This window comes from Sus scrofa, chromosome 14, assembly GCF_000003025.6.
Source record: "Sus scrofa isolate TJ Tabasco breed Duroc chromosome 14, Sscrofa11.1, whole genome shotgun sequence".
In the NCBI taxonomy this organism is placed as follows: Eukaryota; Metazoa; Chordata; class Mammalia; order Artiodactyla; family Suidae; genus Sus; species Sus scrofa.
Window position 1 is genome coordinate 85,098,079 of NC_010456.5, and position 23,393 is coordinate 85,121,471.

Consider the following 23,393-nt stretch of genomic DNA (forward strand, 5'->3'; position numbering starts at 1 on the left):
TCATGGACCCATTTATTGTCTGTATGAGATAACTTGGGCACGAAGAATCCCATGTGCCTCCCAGGACATACCTGATTTCCAGTCTCCTTCCCATCCCTTTTCCCACATGATTCCCACCTTCAAACCTAACCCACTCCTATCTCTAAAACCAGTTAGGACCTTACATAGAAGAGATTTAGGATGCAACATTAATTGTTTTTAATAAAAGCTGGAAATAATCTAAATACTCTAAATGGTTATCTAGAAGGAAATAGTTGAATATTATGTTACACCTACACTATAAGACAATGATTAAAATAATGGATAGATCAGTATTAACTGACTTAGAAAGTTGTCCATAACAATTTGTTAAGCACTATAGCAAAGCTTCTTACCACAATACATAGGCGTGTAGCAATATCTTTATCAATTTATTTTTTGAAAAAAATTCTGAAAAGAAATAAACCATATTTTGGTTAGGATGAAATGGTTACAGGAGAATTATACTTTTTTACTTTATGTAATTTTAAAGTATTTTGAATATGATTGTTTTTACTTCTTTGTCTTATTTTCACATAAAATATTTTTAAATCAATAAGCAAAGTAATGTAAATCAAATATACATCAAATAAAAATAAATTTAAAAATAAAAAAATAAGCAAAGTAAACATTTTTACCTTTTCCATCATTTTTATTGGATTAGCCCACTAAGCAAACTATATGAACAGAAGCCTAGTGTGTTTTGATCACTACTGAGTCCCTTATGCCTAGAATAGTGTCTGAAATATTGAAAATATTCAATGAGCCTTTCTTCAATAGATGGGTTAATTAAATAGATTCAGTTCCATCATACTCTGATCTGGGACCCTTGGTCTAACTGGACTCTGTCTTGTTCCCATGACCAAGTACCACCTTGTACCCCATCATTATAATTGTGTACCTACCTGGTTCCCTTGCATTTAGCATTTTTGTCCTGATTCTTTTCTTAATGACCTGGTCCCTGAAGCACTGGCATTGCTCTTGCTGTGCTCCTGCCAGGGAATGGAGTCCTCTCTCTTGATCCTAAATGAGCAGCAAGAACCCTGCCACTTAGTGAAGACTCTTCTGTTTTCTACTATCTACTTATAGTCAAATAGAATAATCCTTGCTTGAGATTATCCATGTGTTTATCTGGATTCCCAATAAGCTCCTCAGATCACTTTAATGCCTTTTCTTCTACCATTTATTTCCCTTTGGGCACCCTCCTCTGTTAAAATGGACACCCACCCATGTTCTAAATCCAAGTCTGTTTTCAGAGATCTTCCACCAGAAGTCAGATATGGTTCTAAATTCAGTTCCCTCCCAGCCTACCCCAAAACTACTGCAACAAACCAGGTTATCAGTATCTTGATTGAGAATCGATATCTGTAAAATGTTTTGCAAATACCCAGATATATCCAAACCCTCCAGTTTCCTTTTACATAATGCAAAGCACTTTCAGAAAGTGATTTATGATTTTTTGTTTGGATTGTTTTTGGGGCCACATCTGTGGCACATGGAAGTTCCCAGGCTAGGGATCCAATCAGAGCTACAGCCACCGGCCTATGCCACAGCCACAGCCACAGCAATGCCAGATCCAAGCCACATCTGCAACCTACACCAGATCCTTAATCCACTGAGCAAGGCAAGGGATTGAACCCGCATTCCCATGGATACTAGTTAGATTCTTAAGCCAATGAGCCACAATGGGAACACCTTTATGATTTTCTAAATTCAATTTGCTTACCTAAAATGAAATCATATTATCACGTAATAGTCTACAAAGAACTCATCTCTCTCTTGTCCTTCTCTGTGGCTCTTCCTTCTCAAAAAGTCATTTTTTTCCCTATGACTCTCTGTTCATAAATAGAAATCTATGAGACTATACCTTTGGTTCCAGTTACCTAAGAGACACCAGAGTCAGTGTGTTCATCTTTGCAAACTGAATAATCATGACAATGAAAGGGCATCGTTGAAAAGGTTGTGACCCTAGTAAAGATTCATAATATGCTGTCCAAGATTAAAGAGCCAAGTCACTTGAGAATGTCTAACACTGACAGTTGTTAGGATCCTGCCCTAACCTTACTTATTAAATTTTGTATTTAGCAGGAGGCAGATGTAATTTACTAGGAAGTTCATACCAAAAAAAATGAAGCAATATAAGAATATACAAAGGGGAAAAGGCGGTGTCTTCAACAAGTGTTGTTTGGAAAACTGAACAGCTACTTGCAAAAGAATCAAACTGAACCACTCTCCTACGTCATATACAAAAATAAAGTCAAAGTGGATTAAAGACTTAATGTAACACCTGAAACCATAAAAATTCTAGAAGAAAACATAGGCAGTATGCTCTTTGACATCAGTCTAAGCAATATGTTCTTGACTATGTATCCTCAAGCAAGGGAAACAAAAGCAAAGATAAACAAATGGAACTACATCAAACTAAAAAGCTTTTGCACAGCAGAGGAAGCCACCAACAAAGTGTAAAGCCTGCCTACTCTATGAGAGAAGGATATTTGCAAACAATAAGGGATTAATAACCAAAATATACAAAGAACTCATATGACTCAATATCAAAAAAAAACCTTATTAAACGTGTCTGGAAAGACATTTTTCCAAAAAAAAAAAAAAGGATGTACCGATGGTAAACAGACACATGAAAAGATGCTCCACATCATTAATCATCAGGGAAATGCAAAGCAAAATCACAATGAGCTATCACCTCACACCTGTTAAAATGCCTATTATCAAAAAGACAACAAATAACAAATGTTTGTGAGGATGTGGAAAAAAAATAGAACCTTGTACATCTGTGTTGCCAGTGGGAATGTAAATTGGTATAGCTCCTATGGAAAACAGCATGGAGATGCCTCAAAAAAAAATTAAAAATAGAACCACCATACAATTCAGCAATTCCATTCTTGGGCATTTATCCATGAAAATGAAAAAACACTAATTAGAAAAGATATGTGGGGAGTTTCCATTGTGGTTCAGTGGAAACAAACCCGACTAGTATTCAAGAGGATGCAGGTTCAATACCTGGCCCCGCTCAGGGGATTAAAGATCCGGTGTTGGCTTGAGCTGTGGTGTAGGCTGCAGAGGCAACTGGATCTGGCATTGCTGTGGCTATTGTGTAGGCTGGCAGCTGTAGTTCTGACTCAACCCCTAGCCTGGGAACTTCCACTGCCACACCTGTGGTCCTAAGTTAAAAAAAAAAGTTATTTGGACCCCTATGTTCACTGCAGCATTATTTATAGTAGCCAAGATATGGACAGAACCTAAGTGCCCATCAATAGATGAATGAATAAAGATGTGATTTACATACACATGCATATACACATAGTGGAATATTGCTTAGCCATAGAAAAGGATAAAATCTTGCCATTTGTGACAACATAAATGGACCTAGAGGGTGTTACACTAAGTGAAATAAGTCAGATAGGGAAAGACAATACTATATGAATTCATTGTATGTAGAATCTAAAATAAACAAATGAACAAATGTAACAAAACAGAAACAGTCATAGATACAGAGTATCAGGTGTCTACCAGAGAAAAGGGGAGTGGAGAAACGAGAGAAGAAGTGCAGGAGATTAAGAGGTACAAACTTCCAGTTATAAAATAAACAAGTCACGAATATGGAATGTACAGTGTGGGGAATATAGTCGATAACTATATAATATCTGTGTATGGTGACAGATGGTAACTAGGCTCACTGTGATCATTCTGAAATGCACAGAAACACAAAAATCACTATGTGAGGAATAAACATAGTGTTGTAGGTCACTTCAAAAATAAACAAACTTTGTAGCAAAAGAGGTCAGATTTGGAGTTCCTGCTATGGCTTAGCAGGTTAAGAATCCAACTAGTATCAATGAGGATGCAGGTTTGATCCCTGGCCTCACTCAGTAGGTTAAGGATCCGGATTTGCCATGAGCTGTGGTGTAGTCACAGACACAGCTCGGATCTGGCATTGTTGTGGCTGTGGTGCAGACCAGCAGCTGCAACTCCAGTTGGACCCTTAGCCTGGAAACTTCCATATGCTGCAGGTACAGCCCTGAAAAAGAAAAAAAAATTAAATAAAAAAAAAAGAGGTCAGATTTGTGGTTACTAAAGGTGGGAGGCAGGGAGGGGGAACTGTAGGAATATAATCAAAAGGTACAAATTTCCACTTATAAGATAAAAAAGTACTAGGGATGTAATGTATGTACAACATGATAAATGTAATTAACACTGCTGCATGTTATAGGAACTTTTTTAAGAGAGTAAATCCTAGGAGTTCTCATTACAAGGGAAAATTTTTTTTTCTATTTCTTTGTTTTATATCTGTTTGAGATAATGGATGTTATTTATAAGTAAATTTATTGTGGTCATTATTTCATGATGTATGCAAGTCAAATCTTTATGATGTACACCTTAAAGTGCTATATGTCAATTATATAGCGATAAAATTAAAAGGAAAAAATAAAGCCATGGTATCTATAAACATAGCTAGGTTAAAGTAAGTGAGAGATTTTTTGCAAGTAGGTCAGGAACTCAGGAACACCCCATCTTGCTCTCAGCCCACTCCCTTTTTTAAGATCTCTAAGAGACATTCAGAAGGAATATTTATATTTTGAGAGGCCTAGGTCCTGAGCCACAGTAAGCCAGGATGCTTGACATGGCCCACTGAAGGGAAAGGACACTTTCTGCCAAAGCCACAAGAATCCTACAGAGTCTGTAAAGCTGCTGTATGTCTCACTACTGCAATGGGGGAAAACACAGTGGTCAACGAGAAGAAAAAGAGCCAATGAAGACCCAGAGTATTTGTTGCAAGTCTTGGTAAACTGGCCCCAGGCCCATCTCAGTTGAAGAGTCACATATATAATTAGCTATTTTGCGTTGCTGTGGCTCTGGCATAGGCCAGCAGCTGCAGCTCTGATTTGACCCCTAGCCTGGGAACTTCCACATGCCACAGGGGAGGCCCTAAAAAAATAAAAGGATAAAAAGTCCACTTCAACAGACCACAGAGATTATCACTTTTTTTTTGAAAGCCCCACTACTGGGACTGTGGCCAAATACAATATCCTAGAGTCTGACCAATCCAGAAAAGCTGAACTTCAGGGTTGTATGAGGTTGTTAACAGTAGCTATGAGTTTCCCTTCACCAACACTGTGCTTTATTTCACTTCTACTTATTTCCATCCATGTCTAGTCAAGTCCCAATAGCTTTATCCCATAATATGAGACAGTGCCACCATATGGATGTATGGATGACTTTATGTCTCTTCAATTCATCACCAGTACTTCAGTATCTATATTCTAAGACTAGTTCTGTTTAAATAACCAAATACAGAACTTGGGTCTCTGACTTAAATAATATTTTCCATAGTTTCTTTTTTATTTTGCTGTAGATACATAATCACATCTTCAAATCACATTCACCAAGAAGGCTCCCTGACTGTGAGCTACAATACTGCAAGATATTTAAGGTCACTCATGATTTAACCTTGAATAATATAATGAAACATAAGAACTCTAAGAAAATTTCATATTTTGGTTGCATTCTCAGATTTCAGATTTGGTTGCATTTTTTTCTCCATATGTAAAAACTTGAAAAAATTTTTAAAAAGAAAAATGCTGAAACTGTTAGGTATTAAAATCAGTAACACCAAAATGAAATATTGACTTTTTGCTGAGCTATATTTCCAAGGGGCAACATTGCTTCAACTCAAAGGCAGGAATAGAGCCTATTAAGAATCATTCAAAATCAAGCAATACTCCAATACTTTAGTAAGGGTCCCAATACATGCTTGCCAGTGAGCCCCAATAATCTTCAGTTGGCTGACTAAATCATACCAATCAATGCTCAAGCCAATCCTACAAAATGCTGGCCATAGGGATGGGACATGCTCCCACTCACAGGAAAACTCTGGCAAAGTTGTCCTGAGTCAGGCATCTAATGGCCTTGTGAATGCTCTGAGTGACTACACACCAGCCAAGCTACAGCCTCCCTGCCTTTCTCCTGGGCTCCAGCCTAGATGGCCAGATTTTTCCCTACATTATAAATGAAAGTGCTACTCTCCCTGCCTCTGCTCTTTAGCCACACTGGACTTATTCTAGTTCCTCAAAGAAGACCCCAAGGAGCCTTCCTTCCACAGACTTTTGCCTGTGCCCTCTCCTGCCTTTCAGCAAAGACAACAATTCCTGAAAGCTACCTTTTCTGGATCCTCAGACTACCTCAGTTCCTGCCGTTACATGTTCCAAAGACACTCCTCTTCATTACAGTTGTGGAACTAACATTTAATATCTGAATTCCCTATGTGGCCATACATTCTATAAAAGCCAGAGACCATGTCTCTCTCTGTTATCTCATTATTCAAGGCCCCTAACACAACCACATGTGCCAACCACATGGTATTTGCTTAATAGCTTTTTAAATGAATAAATGAATTCATAATTAACCAGAAAAAATACAGTCCAGTAGAATGCCTATGTAAAGTAGGGAACATGTAAGAACTTATTTTCAACTTTTGAAGAAATACATCATAGCTAAACAGAGGTCTGTTCCTTTGCAAGTCAGAAATTTAAAAATCTATCCATTTTAAATGACTCTCCACTAAGGCCATCTCTGTGCAATTCCACCCCTTAGTATATAGCAAGGTTTTGTCAGGAAGATTCTAAAACCATAAATGTGTGCTGTAATGGAAAGAGCAGTGGGTGTAAAAAAACTCAACTCTCATTTCATGGCAGTGTGACCTTGAGGAAGCCATCTGACCTTTCTGAATTCAGTTGCTCACCAGTAAAATGAATCTTGAGGTAGCATATACGAAAGAATTTTACAAATTACAAAAGGCTGGACACATGTAAGAAACTCTTCTAATGTTGAAAATTCATGGAATTTCAGTATCAGAGTCTCTCGTTCCATCCATGTTGCTACAAATGGCATTATGTCATTCTTTTTTATGGCTGAGTAGTATTCCATTATGTATGTACACCACATCTTTCTAATCTAATCATCTGTTGATGGACTTTTGGGTTGTTTCCATATCTTGGCTATTGTGAATAGTGCTGCAATGAACATGCGGGTGCATGTGGGTTTTTTTTAAGGAAAGTTTTGTCCAGATATATGCCCAAGAGTGGGATTGTGGGGAAATAAAAAAATAAAAGAAAATATATGGAATTTTTCAAATGGAAAAAAATACAGAATTTAAGGACTGGGGAGCCCAAACAAATTTCCCTTGCAAGCCAGTAAGTAAATGGTGAGGCCAAAAAACCATGATGGTATTGTCTGTAAGCTTTCTGGCAACCCTGTCCTCTGGACAGCACCAGAACTGCCAAAAAAAGAGGTCGGATGCTGATTTTATTTAAATAGATTCCATTTCATCAGATTCCCATGATAAAAATATTTTTCCATATTCTCCATGAATTTGCCATGAAGTTCAAAAATGTATAAAAGCCACTGGAGCATGAACACAAGATAAATGGATCCAGGTGTATGAGTGGATGACTTCACACTTGTAATTAAACCACTGCCTTCTCAAAAGCTAAACTGATACATTTTAATATTAAGGGAAATGGTGCTATTAACAAAACTTTAAAAGAAAATGTTACAGAACATAGAAGTAACCCAGCCCTGATGTAATCAAGGACATTTTACTACCAACAGGAACTCTGATAGGGTTCCATGCCAGACCACATCAGGGTGGTTTAATAAAACAAGGATCTTAAGATTCAACATTTTCTCCAGCTTGTTTACCTTCCATATATCACTCATTAAACTTTCTGAGATTTTGCAAAAGTCATAGGCATATGCAAGAAAAGTTGCATGTAGGCACAACTAAAAGGTGTCCTGACCTAAAGAAGACACTCCCATGGACCAAAGGCAGCTGACCCTGGAGAAAGAGCACAGACATACTCTGGTGACTGTGATCTGGTGAGACTGGCTCAGCAAAGGTTGCTTCTCATCTGGTACTATGAGGGACCAAGGAGCCCTCACGGTGGGAGCAAAGAGTCTAGGGTTAGCCACTGCAGGTCACAGCAGACCTAAAAGATGGCCCAAAGATCTATCTTTCCATTAGTAACTCTGAAGAAAACCTTCCAGTGGAAATCCAGAGGACTGCTCACTGTGAAAATTTCTGCCAGGTGTTGAGCTGGATTTGAACCAAGAGACCTCTGGATTCCCCTCATCAAAGTGCCCTTTGACAGGGTATCCCTGACAATAGACTCTCAGTCTCTGCTAATTGCTTCCTAGATTTTCACTTCCCTAATGAAATTAGCTGGCAAAAGAACCCCAAACCTGCTGGAATCTGATGGTGTCTCTGCCTTTGAAGAGATTAAAGTTTAAGTTAGACACTAATGATGTAGCTATTGCCAAATACACAAAATGAATGCAAATGGCTCACAGTCATATATGTGTGAGCCACCCCAAGCACTCCAGAGGAATTCACTCTGCTGCTTGTACATTTGGTTACCAAAAAAAACATCAGGGGAAGAAGCCATTTATCTTTCAGAAGCAAATCTTCTAATAATCATGGGAACTAAAATGTCAGTTTTGAGAAATGAAAATTTTGTGAGAGTCACTCCTATGAGGTCTCCCCAGTATTTTGCAAATGGTTTCATAAGGAGGATCTTTATTGATAGTCTGCAGACATTCCAGCAAAATCTATCCAGGGCCCCCAACTTTCTGCAAATTCTCCTAATGAATCCCTAGGCAAAAGAGAAGGTATATGATACTCCCAGAATAAGGTTCAGATCAAAACATTGACTGTCTCTGTGGAAATAGAAATAAATACTAATATCCTCATGTGCTATACACATTTGTTATTTTTCTGGCTTGCCTGGGAGGATTCCACCTAGATTAGGTGACTAGAGTCTTGAGGTTCTTGCAAAAAGCTAATTTTGCAGGACCGATGATTTAACAATAGGCAGCATATAAGAATGAGATGATTCAACTTAAAGGCTACTTTGGGTTTACTTGTGAAATGAACAGAGACTTATTTTTCTATGAAGGCTCTGAGCACCCATATAAGACCTGAATGGCAGGTGAAAAAGAGGTTGTGGCCAGGAAAGTTCTACAAGCCTAGGCACTTTTAACTCTTTCATTCCACCAATATCAGTAAAGAGTATTTTGTTCCATCTAGCTTCTTGTTTTGGTAGCCTCGAACCTTTTGAATTTCATTTATCCTGTATCTACTTTTCATATTCTCTAAATTGAAATAATCTCCCCACTTGAAATTCTTCTCACTTAAGGATAAGAAATTTAAAAAATTGAGACTAAATGAGCCTACAGGCATATACAGAGCATTCCACAAAAAGTAGCAAAATATACATTCCTCCCAAGCACACACAGAACTGTTTCCAGAGTAGATTACACGTAAGATCACAAAATAGATCTTAACAAATATAAGAAGATTGAAATCATACTAAATATTTTGTCTGACCATAATGCAATGAAACTAGAAATCAATAACAGAACAAAAAAAAACTGGAAAATGTATAAATATGTGGTAACTAAACAAGACACTCTAGAACAACCAATATGACAAAGAAGAAATCAAACGGGAAGTTAGAAATATATTGATTATTGCCTTTGGAATAGATTAGCAATGAGATCCTTCTGTGTAGCCCTAGGAACTATGTCTAGTCATTTATGATGGAGCATGATAATGTCAGAAAAAAGAATGTATGCATGTATGTGTAACTGGGTCACCATGCTGTACAGAAGGAAATTGACAGAACACTGTAAACCAGCTCTAATGGAAAAAAAAATAATAATCATTATATAAACAAACAAAAAAAGAAATATCTTGACAAAAATTAAAGTGAAAACACAACGTACATACCAAAACATATAAGATACAGCAAAAGCAAAGAGGGACATATATAGTGGTAAACATCTAGAATTTTTTAAAAAAAGGAAAATCTCAAATCAATTGTCTAAATTTTTGTCTCAAGAAACTAGAAAAAGAAGAATAAATTAAGCCCAAAGTTATCAGAAGGAAAGAAAATGAAAGCTGGAGCATAATTAAATGAAATAATTTTCAGGAAAGAAAAACAATAGAAGAAAATAAATGAAATTGAGTTGGATTTTTTTTAATCTACAAAACTGATATACCTACTAAGAAAAAAGAGCAAAAGCAGTAAATGAAATTGAAAATTAAAGAAGAGAAATATTATAACTGATACCACAGAAATACATAAGATCATAAGAATCTACTATGAGTAATAATACACCAACAAATTGGAAAACTTAGAAGAAATGGATAAATTTCTGGAAACATACAACCTACCAAGGATGAATCATGAAGAAATAGAAGACTGATAATAAGAGATGGAATCAGTAATCAAAAAAACCCCAACCAAAGAAAGCACAGGACAAGATGTATTCACTAAAGAATTCTACAAAACACTAAAAAAAATTAATACCAATCCTTCTCAAATTCTTCCAAAATATTGAAGAGGGAGCATTTCCAAACTCATTTTATGAGGCCAAAATTATTCTGATACCAGAGTAAGAAAAAGACACTTTAAGAAAATAAACTACAGCATAGGAAACTAGATCCAATCTCTTGGGTTTATAACATGATGGAAGATAGCATGAGAAAAAGAATGTATATATATATGTATGACTGGGTCACTATGCTGTACAGCAGAAATTTACACAATGCTGTAAATCAACTATACTTTAAGAAAAATAAATTTAAAAGAGAAAACTAAAGGCCAATATCCCCAATAAATATGAATGCAAAATCTTCAAAAAAACACTAGCAAACCAAATTCAATAGCACATTAAAAGGATCACACACCATAACCAAGTAAGATGTATCCCTGAGATGCAAGGATGATTCAACATATAAAAATAAATCAAGGTGATACACCACACTGACAGAATGAAGAACAAAAAGCATATGATTATCTCAACAGATGTAAACAGGGCATTTGACAAAGTACAACATCCTTTCATGATAAAAATACTGAACAAACCAAGAATAGAAAGAAATTATCTCAACACAATAAATGTTATATGTGAAAAGCCCACAACAAACATCAAAGCCAATGGTGAAACCCTGAAAGGTTTTCCTTTAAGATCAGAAGCAAAGCAAGAATGCCCACTCTAACTACTTCTGTTTAACGTAGAACTGGAAGTCCTAGGCAGAGCAATTAGGCAAGAAAAAGAAATAAAAGGTCTCCAAATAAAAGAAGAACAAGTAAAATTACCTCTTTTAGAAGATGTCATGATCTAATATGTAGAAAGTCCTAAAGATCTAATCAAGAAACTATTATACATAATAAAAAAATTCAGTAAAACTTCAGGATACATAATCAATATACAAAAATCTGTTACATTTCTAAACACTAGCAACAAAAAACCCAAAAGGGAAATTAAGAAAACAGTCCTATTTATAGTAGCATCAAAGAGAATAAGATAGGAATAAACTTAACCAAGGAGACCAAAAACTTGTAAACTAAAAATTATAAAACATTGTTGAAAGAAATTGAAGTAACAATTAAATGAGAAGATATCCTATGTTCATGAATTTAAAAACTTAATATCATTAATATGACCTTACTACTCATAGTGATCTACAGATTTTATGCAATTTCTGTTAAAATCCCAATGGCATGTTTTGCAGAAATAGAAAAAAACAGTCCCAAAACCCATATGGAACTTCAAAGAACCCTAAATAGCCAAAATAACCTTGAGAAAGAACAGAAGCAAAGACTTCACATCTGGTGATTTCAAAGCATATTACAAAGCTACAATAATCAAAATAGTATGATGCTAGCATAAAGACATACATAGAGACCAATGAAACAAATAGAAATCCCAGAAATAAACCCACTGATACACAGTCAAATAATCTTTGCCAAAGCTGTCAAGATTACACAAGGGGGAAAAACAATCTCTTTAATAAACAGCACTGGTGAAAATGGATATCCACATGCAAAGAATAGAATTAGAGCATATATGCAGAAAAAAACATTCATTCAAAAAGATACACACATCCCTATGTTCACTGCAGCACTGATCACAATAGCCAAGACATGGAAACAACCCAAATGTCCATCAACAGATGATGGATTAAGAATATGTGGTACATATATACAATGGAATATTATTTGGCCATTAAAAAGGACAAAATAATGTCATTTGCAGCAACATGAATGGAACTAGAGAGTCTCATACTAAGTAAGTCAGAAAGAGAAAGACAAACACCATGTGATACCACTTATATGTGGAGACTAAAATATGTCACAGATGAGCTATCTGCAAAATAGAAACAGATCACAGACAAGGAGATTAGACCTTTGTTTGCCAGGGGACAGGGGCAGAAGGGGGCCAATGGGGAGTTTGGAGTTGGTAGATGCAAACTATTATGTTTAGGAGAGATAGGTAATGGGGTCCTACTGTACATTGCAGGGAACTATGCCCCATCTCTTGGGTTAGAACATGATGGAAGATAGTATGAAAAAAAAAAAAAAAGAATGTGTGTCTATGTGTGGCTGGATCACTTTGCTGTACAGCAGAAATTGAAGGAACATTGAAATCAACTATACTTTAATTCAAAAAAAGAAAAGAATTCAATTAGACCCTGTCTCACACCTATATAAAAATCAACCTCATGTGGATTAAAGACTTAGAGGTAAGACCTGAAACTATGAAACTTCCAGAAGGAAAAGTAGGGATCCAGAAAGCTCCTTGACATTGGTCTTGGCAATGATTTCTTGGACATAATACAAAAAGCACAGGCAACAAAATCAAAAATAGACATTTAGGATTACAACAAACTAAAGGGCTTTCGTGAAGCAAGCAGTGGGGAAATACAATCTATAGAATGAGAGAAAATATTTGAAAACCATGTAAGTGATAAGGGCTTAATATCCAAAATACATAAAGAAATCCTATGGCTCAATAGCAAAATAGCAAATAACCAGATTTTTTTAATGGCTAAAACTTGAGGAGACATTTCTCTAGAGAAAATGTACAAATGGCCAACAAGTATATGAAAAAAAGTTTCAAAATCACTGTTCATCAGAGAATGTAAATCAAGATTACAATGAACTATTACCTCATACCTGCTAGGATGGGCATTATTTTAAAAAGCACCCATAAAAGAGACCGAAATAAAAGTTCTGATAGTATATGGAAAAATTAAAACCTTTGTACACTGTTGGTGGGAAGAGAAATACCATATGATCTAGCAATCCTCATTCTGGGCATTCATCCAAAAGAATTAAAGTCAAGATCTCAGAAATATTTGTACTCCCATGTTAACTATGGCATTATGCACATAGCCAAGAAATGGAAGCAACTCTGTTAACAGATAAATGGATAAAGAAAATATGGTATATACCATATATACTAAATTCACGGAATATTAATTTAGGCTTAAAAAAGGAGATCCTGTCACATGCTATAATACAAAGGAACCTTGAGGACATTATACTAAGTGAAATAAGTCACAGAAGGAATATACTGCATGATTCCACTTATATGAGGTATCTCAAGAAGCCTAATCCATAGAAGCAGAAAGTAGAGTAGTGGTTGGCAGGGCCTGGGGAGAGGGGAAATATACATAGCTGGTCAATGGGTATAGAGCTTCAGCCATGTAAGATGAGAAAGTTCTAGCAATCTGCCATACAATGATATGCATAGTTAACAATATTGTACTATACATCTAAAATTTTAAGAGAATAAATTTCATGTTATGTGTTTTTATCACAATTTAAAAAAAAAAAAGGAGAGCAATAAAAGAAGACCCTGGTTTTAACAGGTTCAGTCTAGCATCCAGTGAAAATTACAGGGCTCCAAGACTTTGCTGGCAATTAAGCCCGATTAACTAAACAGTATTCAGAGAGCAACAGTGGCCTTTGCTTTTCCCTGCGTCACTCACCAAGACAATTGATGTTGCCCCTCATGGACTTGGTCCCATCCAGTATCTGAGCCATTTGTAATGAAGATTATAGTATCTTAGCATCACACAAGCTAAGGAGACTGATATTGCTGCCCAGAGTATCCTGTCTATGAAGTCTGCAATGAACACAGGGTGCCTGTTCGCCCACTTAGCCTAATCAGCCTCTATCCCACACTGGATTCTCTGATTAACCTTCCAATAATTGAAGTGTGAAAAAAAATAAGGTTGGATTTCTGATTTAAAAATTGCTGGCTAAGTATGCACTGAAGAATCCCCAGTCTTGTGTCTAATTAATAGAAATCAATAGAAAACAATTACAGCAGAGTTATGCAAAACATAAATAAGCAAGCAAACAAAAGGGAGCACAGGGAAAATCTTAGTGGACAAGAAATTCAAAATTAATAGAAAAATAAAAATTCAACGGAATTAAAGCAAAAAGGAAAACCACAGCTAGCATGGCAAGTGGGACATTTAGGAAGATCAAATCACAAAAAGTGACAGCAGCACTGAGGGTGCCCCATACCAGAAGCTGGAAGCCTGGAGGCACAGGAAGGCCTCATGATTGGTTGGAGCGCAACAGGGCAAGATCCAACTCTGTGTGTCTCCTTTCCTCTCCTCCATTTCTCCAAAATGGCTTTCTCTAGGGGGAGCCTGATCTGAGAGATAAGAATTGATTGGGTTCTAGAATTTGGGGCAACCTAGATTCATCCAGATCAGAAGCTAAAGAATAATTTCACAAAACATGTTGCTTGAGCACTCATGAGCCCTCTCCATTTGAAGATCTCTGCCTCTCCTGCTATATTCTCCTTTTCCAAAATTCTCTTTTCTCCTCCTCTAGGTTTATGTTTTGACTTCCCTTTCATTCTTCTTTTCTTCTCCATTGTGCTGCATCCTGAGAGAATTATTCTGCCTAATCTAGTTCATTGGTGTATTGTCAGCTATGTCTAATTGGCTGTTCTCTGTATATTTTTAGTTGTATTTTTTGTCTAAATTTTAATTTCCAAGAATGGCTTTCTTTCATAAATGCCTCTTAAGGTCTTGGTAGTAAAAAGGAAGGAGAGCATGGATTTAGGGTAAGCAAATGAGAGTGTCTTCCATGGCATGTAGCCAATATGTAGTTTTGTATCATACTTTGTTTTAATCTACATTACACATCATCCATAAATATTCTTCAAAAAATATGTATCTTAATGTCTGAATGATATTCTGTTTTACAAATTGTACAATTGTTTAATCACTCTTCTAATGTCGGGCATTCAGTTTGATTGCACTTAACATTATTATAGTGAGCCAAGTAATGAGCATGCTTGAGGACTCATGAAGAGCTCTGATAATATTCTTAGAAAAGATTCCTAGAGGAGAAATTACTCTATCAAGACAGATATTATCAAAATGTTCCCAGAAATGTTGTTATCAATGTATACTCTCACCAGGTATTTATGAAAATATACAATTCATCTTGCCCCTTTCAACAATGAGTATTATATTTTAGAAATTATTTTCAAATTTGAGAGGTGAAAATACTTTCTGAGGTTAACATACCTACTTTGATTATTAGTGAAAATGAACTTTTCCCCACATAGTTCTTTGCCAGATGTATTTCATCATAGCTGAATTTTCTCAATTCATGTTCCCATCTCTCTACAGTGGGTAGATATTTCTGCTACAAAAGTTTTATATATTGAGGATGTTAAACCTTAATCATCGTGTTAACAAAAGATTTTCCCACTTTTTCATTAGCATTTCATTTGTACATGGTTTCTAATAGACAGAAGATACTTAGCTTTTATGTTATTTTCTTATGGTTGCTTTTGTGAGTTTACCCCTCTAAGATTTGCCTTATGTTTTTAAGTTTTTACGTGTCTAGGTATAGGGTCAATTGTTTATTACTGATTCACATATATTTAAAATAAGTTATATTCTCTTTTTGAAAGATGAAATGTGGTTATTACCTTTACAGCCTCTACATTCCATCATTTACATGCTCATAGTCAGAGAACTGACCATTTTCTGTTGCTATGATTGTATATGTCACATTATCTTTGTATTTGCTTTGTATTATGGTATGATGTTTGATACATACAAACTAAAACTGCTTATATTTCAATATGTTATAACTTTTATCAATATAAAACTACCCATATTGTCCCAAGTAATAGTCTTCTCATTTTTTTCTGTGTTAATTTGACTTGTAAACCTTATTCATATTTTCTTTTAATATTTTAATGTTGTAACATTCAAAGTAACAAAGCTTGATTATGCTTTTAACCAAATTGTAGAATTTGGGGTTTTAGTGGGAGGGCAAATTAATCCTTTCATATTTATTATAGTAACTAATATGGGTATTCTTTTGTTATTTTGTTTCATGTTGTATGCTAAGTTTCTCAGTCATTTCTACTATGCTTCATCTTTAGTTTTATCAAATTTGGCTTTTATTGTCTATTAGTATTTAGGAGATGGAAATCACATTTTTAATCATTATTAGTCTTAAAATTATAAATACCTAATTAAATTTGCAATTGATAATGAAGAACAAATAGTAATTTATAAGTTCTCATAAACATAACAAGGATTTTTGTGCATATATCTTTTCTATTCGTTTTGTCCTTCTATTTCCAGAAATTTGTCATTTTCTTCTGAAGGATATAATGGACTGTTATTTAATCAGAAACTACCATATATCAAATGGCAGGTGTCTATTCTAATTATTCAATTTCCTTCATCTATTGCCTATAAATATCACTGGCTGCAGACCTGGATTGTTATTATAACAAGAAAAGATTTAGAATAAAAATCATCTTTGTTAATAGTTGAGCTTTTATGATGAAAGTTTGTACTCATGGTTTTTAAATTTTTTCTTGTACACTGATCATATATTCCTATGTTATTGTTCTTTCACAGTGTCTTTAAGGCAAAAACCAAAGACTGGAAAAACTAGATTACCCTTTTAAATTACTTGTTTCTTGTAGGACAATTTAATAGTAGTTGGCTCTCTTCTAAGATAAAGGAGAATATCTTATTGTTGTCTTTTGACATGAAGAACAACTTGACTTAACACAGAATTTTTTTCTTTTTGTGTTTAAGATAAGCAATATTTGAGAAGACAAGTGTTTGAGAGAAAAATAAGCCTGATTATAGTTCACTTTATGAAACTGATTTATTTTGCCATTACATGTTTCTTCTTTCTCCTTAAAATGAAAAATCTTGACAGATCTGACTAGTAGTTGGCCTCTTTCATTAATTTTATCCACTGCTCAATAAGTTCATTTGAATTATAGACTCAGCTCAGCTTTTAGTTCAAGGACAACTTCTATGTTCCTTTTGATAATTGTTATTCTTCATAGAATTCAAGTTTATTCTTTTGGAACAACTAAAATCTTAGGTTGGATCTCCAATACCTTCTTTCTATATTTATCATTCTATTTATCTCTTTGTCTTTTTCTCTTTATTCTAAGACTGATTTTTTTTAATTCCTGTTGCTGAATTTATTTTGTGCTATATCAATTCAGTATTCTAAGATTCCAGTGTCTATTTATTTCCACTGCTGCATTTTGTATTGTCTTCAACTACTTTTTTTATTTAACTAAGTTTCCTTTGCATTTATGCCTAATATTAGCCTTTTATTGCATTATAATTTCCTATACCTCTACTATGAAATTTTTCAAAGACAGCAAGAAATGTTTTCAATGATGTTTTCTTTGTTGAAAAAGTAACCTCATTACTTTTAGAGATTTTTTTCCTTTGAATCTATAAGGTCATACTCTTCTTTATTAGATTGTAATATATTTTTACAGAGCCTGTAATGATGTTTTAAATTTTAATGAAGCATCATTTACACATAATGAAGTTCACCCATTATAAGCATGCAATGTGATGAATTTAGGTAATTGTCTACAAACAGGTATCTTCTACCACAATCAGTAATTACAATATCTGCAGCATCTAAAATATTTTTTCTTGCTCCTTAGTGGGCAACCCTTTTATTGCCCCCAGGAAATTATGATCTGATTCTGTGCCTGTAGTTTTTTCCTTTTCTAATTAACGTCTTATAAATGGAATAATACAATATTTTTTGTGTCTTTGACTTGTAACACTTAGCATAATGTTTTGGGGAATTATCCATTTGGGGTTATTTATTAATATTGTGTGTCTTTTTATTGTTAAGCAGTATCCTACAATTCTACACTATGTTTATCCACTCACCAGTTGATAAATAGTTGGGTTTCCAACTTTTAGCAATTATGAATAATGCTCTGAACATTCACACTCAAGTCTTCATGTGGATCTACATTTTCATTTCTAATGAGTAAATTAAGAATGGAGTTTCTGGGTCCTAGTACAATTTTAGCCTTATAGAATACTGATGGCCATACTATTTTCCATAGAGGCTATACTGTTTTGTACCACCACCAGCAAAGTATAAAGAGTTCCAGTTGCTCCACATAGTTGCTAACATTTAGCATGGTCAGACTTCTTCATTTCTGCTATTACAATGGGTTTATAGTGGCATCTCATTGTGATTTTAATTTGCATTTCCTTGATGACTAGAGAAATTGACCATCTTTTCATGTATTTATTAGATATGGGCATATCTTTCTACAATTTCTGTTCAGTTCCTTTCTGTGCCCTTTTTTGCCTTTTGATAATTGAATGGAAAAGTTATTTTTATATTCTGGATACAAAGCTAGAATATGTTTTTCAACCACTTTCTCTAAATATATAGCTTGCCTTTTCATTTTCTTAACTGTGTCTTTCAAAGAGGAGAAGTATTTTTGATAAAATCAATTTCATCATTTTTATGCCTTGTGCTTTTTGACTTAAGGTCACAAAAATTTTTCTATTTTTTCAGAAGTTTTAGAGTTTTGACTTATATATTTAGGTCTATGATTTATCTCAAGTTAATTGTTTATATGATGTAAAGTAATAATCAAAGTTCGTTGTTGTTGTTGTTGCTGTTTTTCCCTATACAGGTATCCAGATTTTCTAGGGCTTTTGTTGAAAAGAGTACATTTTTCCTACTAAATTCCTTAACACTTTAGTTACAAGTCAATTAGCTGTTTATGTTTATTTCTGTTCTCTCCATTCAGTTCTATCAGTCAATATGTCTATTTCTCCCCTGTCACCAGGCTGGGAATACTATATCTTTAGAATAAATCTTTATATTTCAGCTAATATTAAGTCCTCCAATATAGTTCTTGTTTTTAAAATTGTTTGACCTATTCTAGGTATTTGGTTCTCCCCAAAAATTTCAAAGAAGCTTTCCTGTCAATTTTTGCAAAAGCTGCTAGGATTTTGATGAAAATTGAATTGAATATACATATTGAGTTGGAGTGAATTGCCATCTTAAGTATACTGACACATCCAATCCATAAACTATCCCCTTTATTTACACGTTCTTTGAATTTATTTTGCAATATTTACTTTAGGGTATTTTCAGTGTACAAATCTTTGCTATCTTTTAATACCAGGTGCTATTAAAAATTGAGTTTTTGTTTCATTTTTAATTGCTCATTACCAATATATAGAAATCTAATTGATTTTTGTATCTTCAACTTTAATAAATTCCCTTATTAATTCTAACCTGTAGGCATACCTTAAGGTTTTCCATGTACATAACCATGCAAAGGAAGAAAAATGTCGCTTTTTGTTTTCAATCTTAATTATTTTTCTTACCTTATTATTGTACTGCTTAGGACTTTCAGTACTGAATAGGAGTAGAGAGCAATTCTATTATTGGGATACAATTTGTAAATTCTCCAACAATGATTTCTGAATTTTTGTGTCATATATTTTGAAGCCCTGTTATGAGTTACCTATATGTTTATGATTATTACACCTCCTGAAGAAGTGACCCATACAAATTTTATATTTGCCCTCTTTAACCCTAGCAATGACATGTTTTCGTGTGAACCTACCTTTTTATATTTTTGTTTTCTACATTTCTTCTTTCCTTTATTCTCTTTTTTGTTTTTATGCTCTTTTACTTCAGATTATTTGAATATTTTAAGAATTCCATTCTGATTCTTTATTAGCTTTTCAATTTTTTTCCATTAACTTTTAGCTTTCTCTAGAGATATTATAACTTAAATCCTTACCTTTTTACTTTTTACTTATAGTTTGCCTTTATAGTTTACTTATAGGTTACCCGCTCATATAAAATATTAAAAAACCTTATAACTATATACACCCATTCTTTATGCTAAATTGTCATATATATGGAACTCTATACCATAACTTAAATCAACACACTGCTTACTCATTAAGAAAGGCTTGCTACAAAAAAAAATTATCATCTGAGGGAACAGTGTGATTGCTGATGAATCTTATTTACATTCCTTCATTCTGAAGCCTTTTGCAAACCTAAACTGACAGGGACAGCAAGTTGAGGTTTTAATCTAGACTAATTAAATCTGGGACTCCAGACTTTTCAGAAATGTACTCTCCATAGCTATAATTGTAGGTTGATACTGAGGAGAAACAATTCTTAGGATTTAGTGGAATATTTATTCATACACCAATAGCTGACCACCTACTATGCACCTAGTATATATTTAAAATTGAGGCACATCAGCAAACAAAACAAAAATCCCCATTCTCATAGAGCTCTGAGTGGGTGGATGAGGGACATATCATAAACAATAGACACAATAAATAAATGCATTACATAATACTTTAGAAAGTGAAAATTACTATGGACACAATTTAAAGAGGAAGGGAGATGGATGAGGACTAAGAGCAGTAAAGAAAACAGGTTCTAATTTTATTTATTCTTTCTTTTTTTTGTCTTTTTGCTATTTCTTGGGCCGCTCCCCCGGCATATGGAGGTTCCCAGGCTAGGGGTCTAATCGGAGCTGTAGCCACCAGCCTACACCAGAGCCACAGCAACGCTGGATCTGAGCCACGTCTGCAAGCTACACCACAGCTCACGGCAACACTGGATCGTTAACCCACTGAGCAAGGGCAGGGACCGAACCCACAACCTCATGGTTCCTAGTCGGATTCGTTAACCACTGTGCCACCAAGGGAACTCCAGGTTCTAATTTTAAACAAGGTAGCCAGGGACACCCTTATGAGGATGGTAGTTGAACAAAACTTTTAAAGAGATGAAGTCAGTAGATAGCTGGATAAATATTATCTTAGAAAGGAAAACAAACATCAAAAAGACCTAAATAAGGAAGTATGCCTAGAATGTTTGAGAAATCATAGAGACCAGCATAGATAGAGCAAAGGAAGTGAGGTAGGGACTAGATGGAAAAGTAATAGGAGACAAAAATCACATAAGACCTTGTAGAGATTTGGGGCTTTACCATGAATGAGATGCAAGACTTAGGAGGACTTTGAAAAAGGGGCTCATGCAATGGCTTTAATTTTAAAAATCTTTACCTAGTTGCCAGATAGAAAGTAGCCTAAAGCAAAGATAAGGTTAAGAGAATTTTGCAGTAGTCCAGGCGAATGATAGTGAGTGGTTCAGACCAAGGTGTTTGAAGTAGAGATGGTGAGAAGTAGTTGTAATATGGATATATTTTTAAGGTAGCGTCAGTATTTCCTGATTTTTTTTTTAGATTTAGTGGAAGAGATAAGAGTCACAATGATTACAATAAATATACAGTAAATGAGAAATGGGCTGCTCTCACTGACATAGGGAAGAAAATAGACAAAAAACATTTGAGGGTTGGATAAGAAGATTATATATTTGATTTTGGACACTTAGGTGGAATTGTCCAGTAGGGAGCTGGATATGCACACAGGTCTAGAGTTCAAATGAGAGGTATAGATTGAAGACAGAAATCGGGTTCATCAGGATATAGAAGGTATCTAAAGTAATGGAAAAAAAATAATTTCATAAAGTTTGCAAGAAATCTTTGAGAACAGAAATTCCCATTTTTCCCTATTCCCCACTCCAAACCATTTCAAACACATCCTACAGAAAGATGCTGCTGGTTTATAGGTTTTCAGGGCCTTGGCTCTGGCACCCAGCCTGGATGCACCTGCTGATGCTGACTGGTTAGCAGGTACACATCAACAGCCATCAGGAAGTCATGGAGATGACAGAATTGGCTGTGAGTACCTGAAGCAATTATTTATACCCCAGTCCTGGCAGCTCCTCCAGAATAAAGGCAGGGGGGCTGCCAGGCTTCCATATTGATGGTGTGAATACAGAACTGTGCATCACCTAATGAGGAGGATGACCGCCAAAAACATTCCTGCTTTTCAAAAATATTATAACCTTAGGAAAAAATGCTAAAAACTGAAGAGACCCCATTCAAGCAGTTTGGAAAAAGAAGTCACAAGGCTGACAAATGACTAAATATGAATTATTAAAGATTAAATATTACCCCCCAAATAATATAATAGGTATCAGGGAAAAAAGATAATAAAGACAGAGATGATTTAAGGATTGGAAAGATTGGAGTGGGCCTGTGTTCAGGGGAAAAAAATGAAAAGAACATTGACTTTACCTATGTAGGCTTGCTGGAGTCAGAAAACTCAGGTATATTTGGGGGAAAAAAAAGAGTAAGCCATAAGCGAGCAGAACTTATGATGGAAGCACGAATCAAACTCTTTAGGTTGCCCTAACATGAGTTGCTCAAAACCCATTAAACAATGTTCAAAGAGGTGCATGGAACTTTCCTTGCTTTAGCCTAACATCTATTGGCCTGGTTTTAAAGTGGCATCAGACAAAGAGCCTCTAAATGAGACATCCCCAACGGCCCATCAAAATATGTGAAAACCGCAAAAAAAGAAAACTACAGGCCAATTTCACTGGTGAAGTTACATGCAAAAATCCTCAACAAAATACTAGCAAACCACATCCAACAATACATTAAAAGGATTGTACATCATGATCAAGTGGGATTTATCCCAGGCATGCAAGGGTACGTCAATTTCCACAAATCAATCAGTGTGATACACCACATTAACAAACTGAAGAATAAAAACCATATGATCCTCTCAATATTTGAAGAAAAAGCCTTTGACAAAATCCAACACCCATTTCTGTTTAAAAAAAACTTCAAAAAGTGGGCATAAAGGGAACCTACCTCAACATAATAAAGGCCATATATGACAAACACACAGCGAACATCATTCTCAATGGTGAAAAGCAGAAAGAATTCCCACTGAGATCAGGAACAAGACTAGGATGTCCACTCTCACCACCACTATTCAACATAATTTTGGAAGTCCTAGCCATAGCAGTCAGAGAAGTAAAAGAGAAAAAAGGAATCCAAATTGGAAAGGAAGAAGTAAAACTATCCCTGTTTTGCAGATGACATGATACTATACCTAGAGAATTCTAAAGACTTTACTAGAAGACTGTTAGAGCTCATCCATGAATTTGGCAAAGTCGCAGGATACAAAATTAATACCCAGAAATCGACGGCATTTCTATATACTAACAATGAAAGATTCAGAAAGAGAGATTAGAAAATTAGAAATTAGAAACTAAACAATCCCGTTTACCATCACATCGAAAAGAATAAAATACCTAGCAATAAAC

At 35.0% G+C, this 23,393-nt stretch overlaps 1 long non-coding RNA gene across 2 annotated transcripts in view; it reads right to left on the reverse strand.

Moving 5' to 3' along the window:
* Window positions 1-23,393, reverse strand: part of LOC106506064 — a 423,147-nt gene that overhangs the window by 168,816 nt on the left and 230,938 nt on the right. The gene's annotated exons all lie outside the window — the stretch shown is intronic.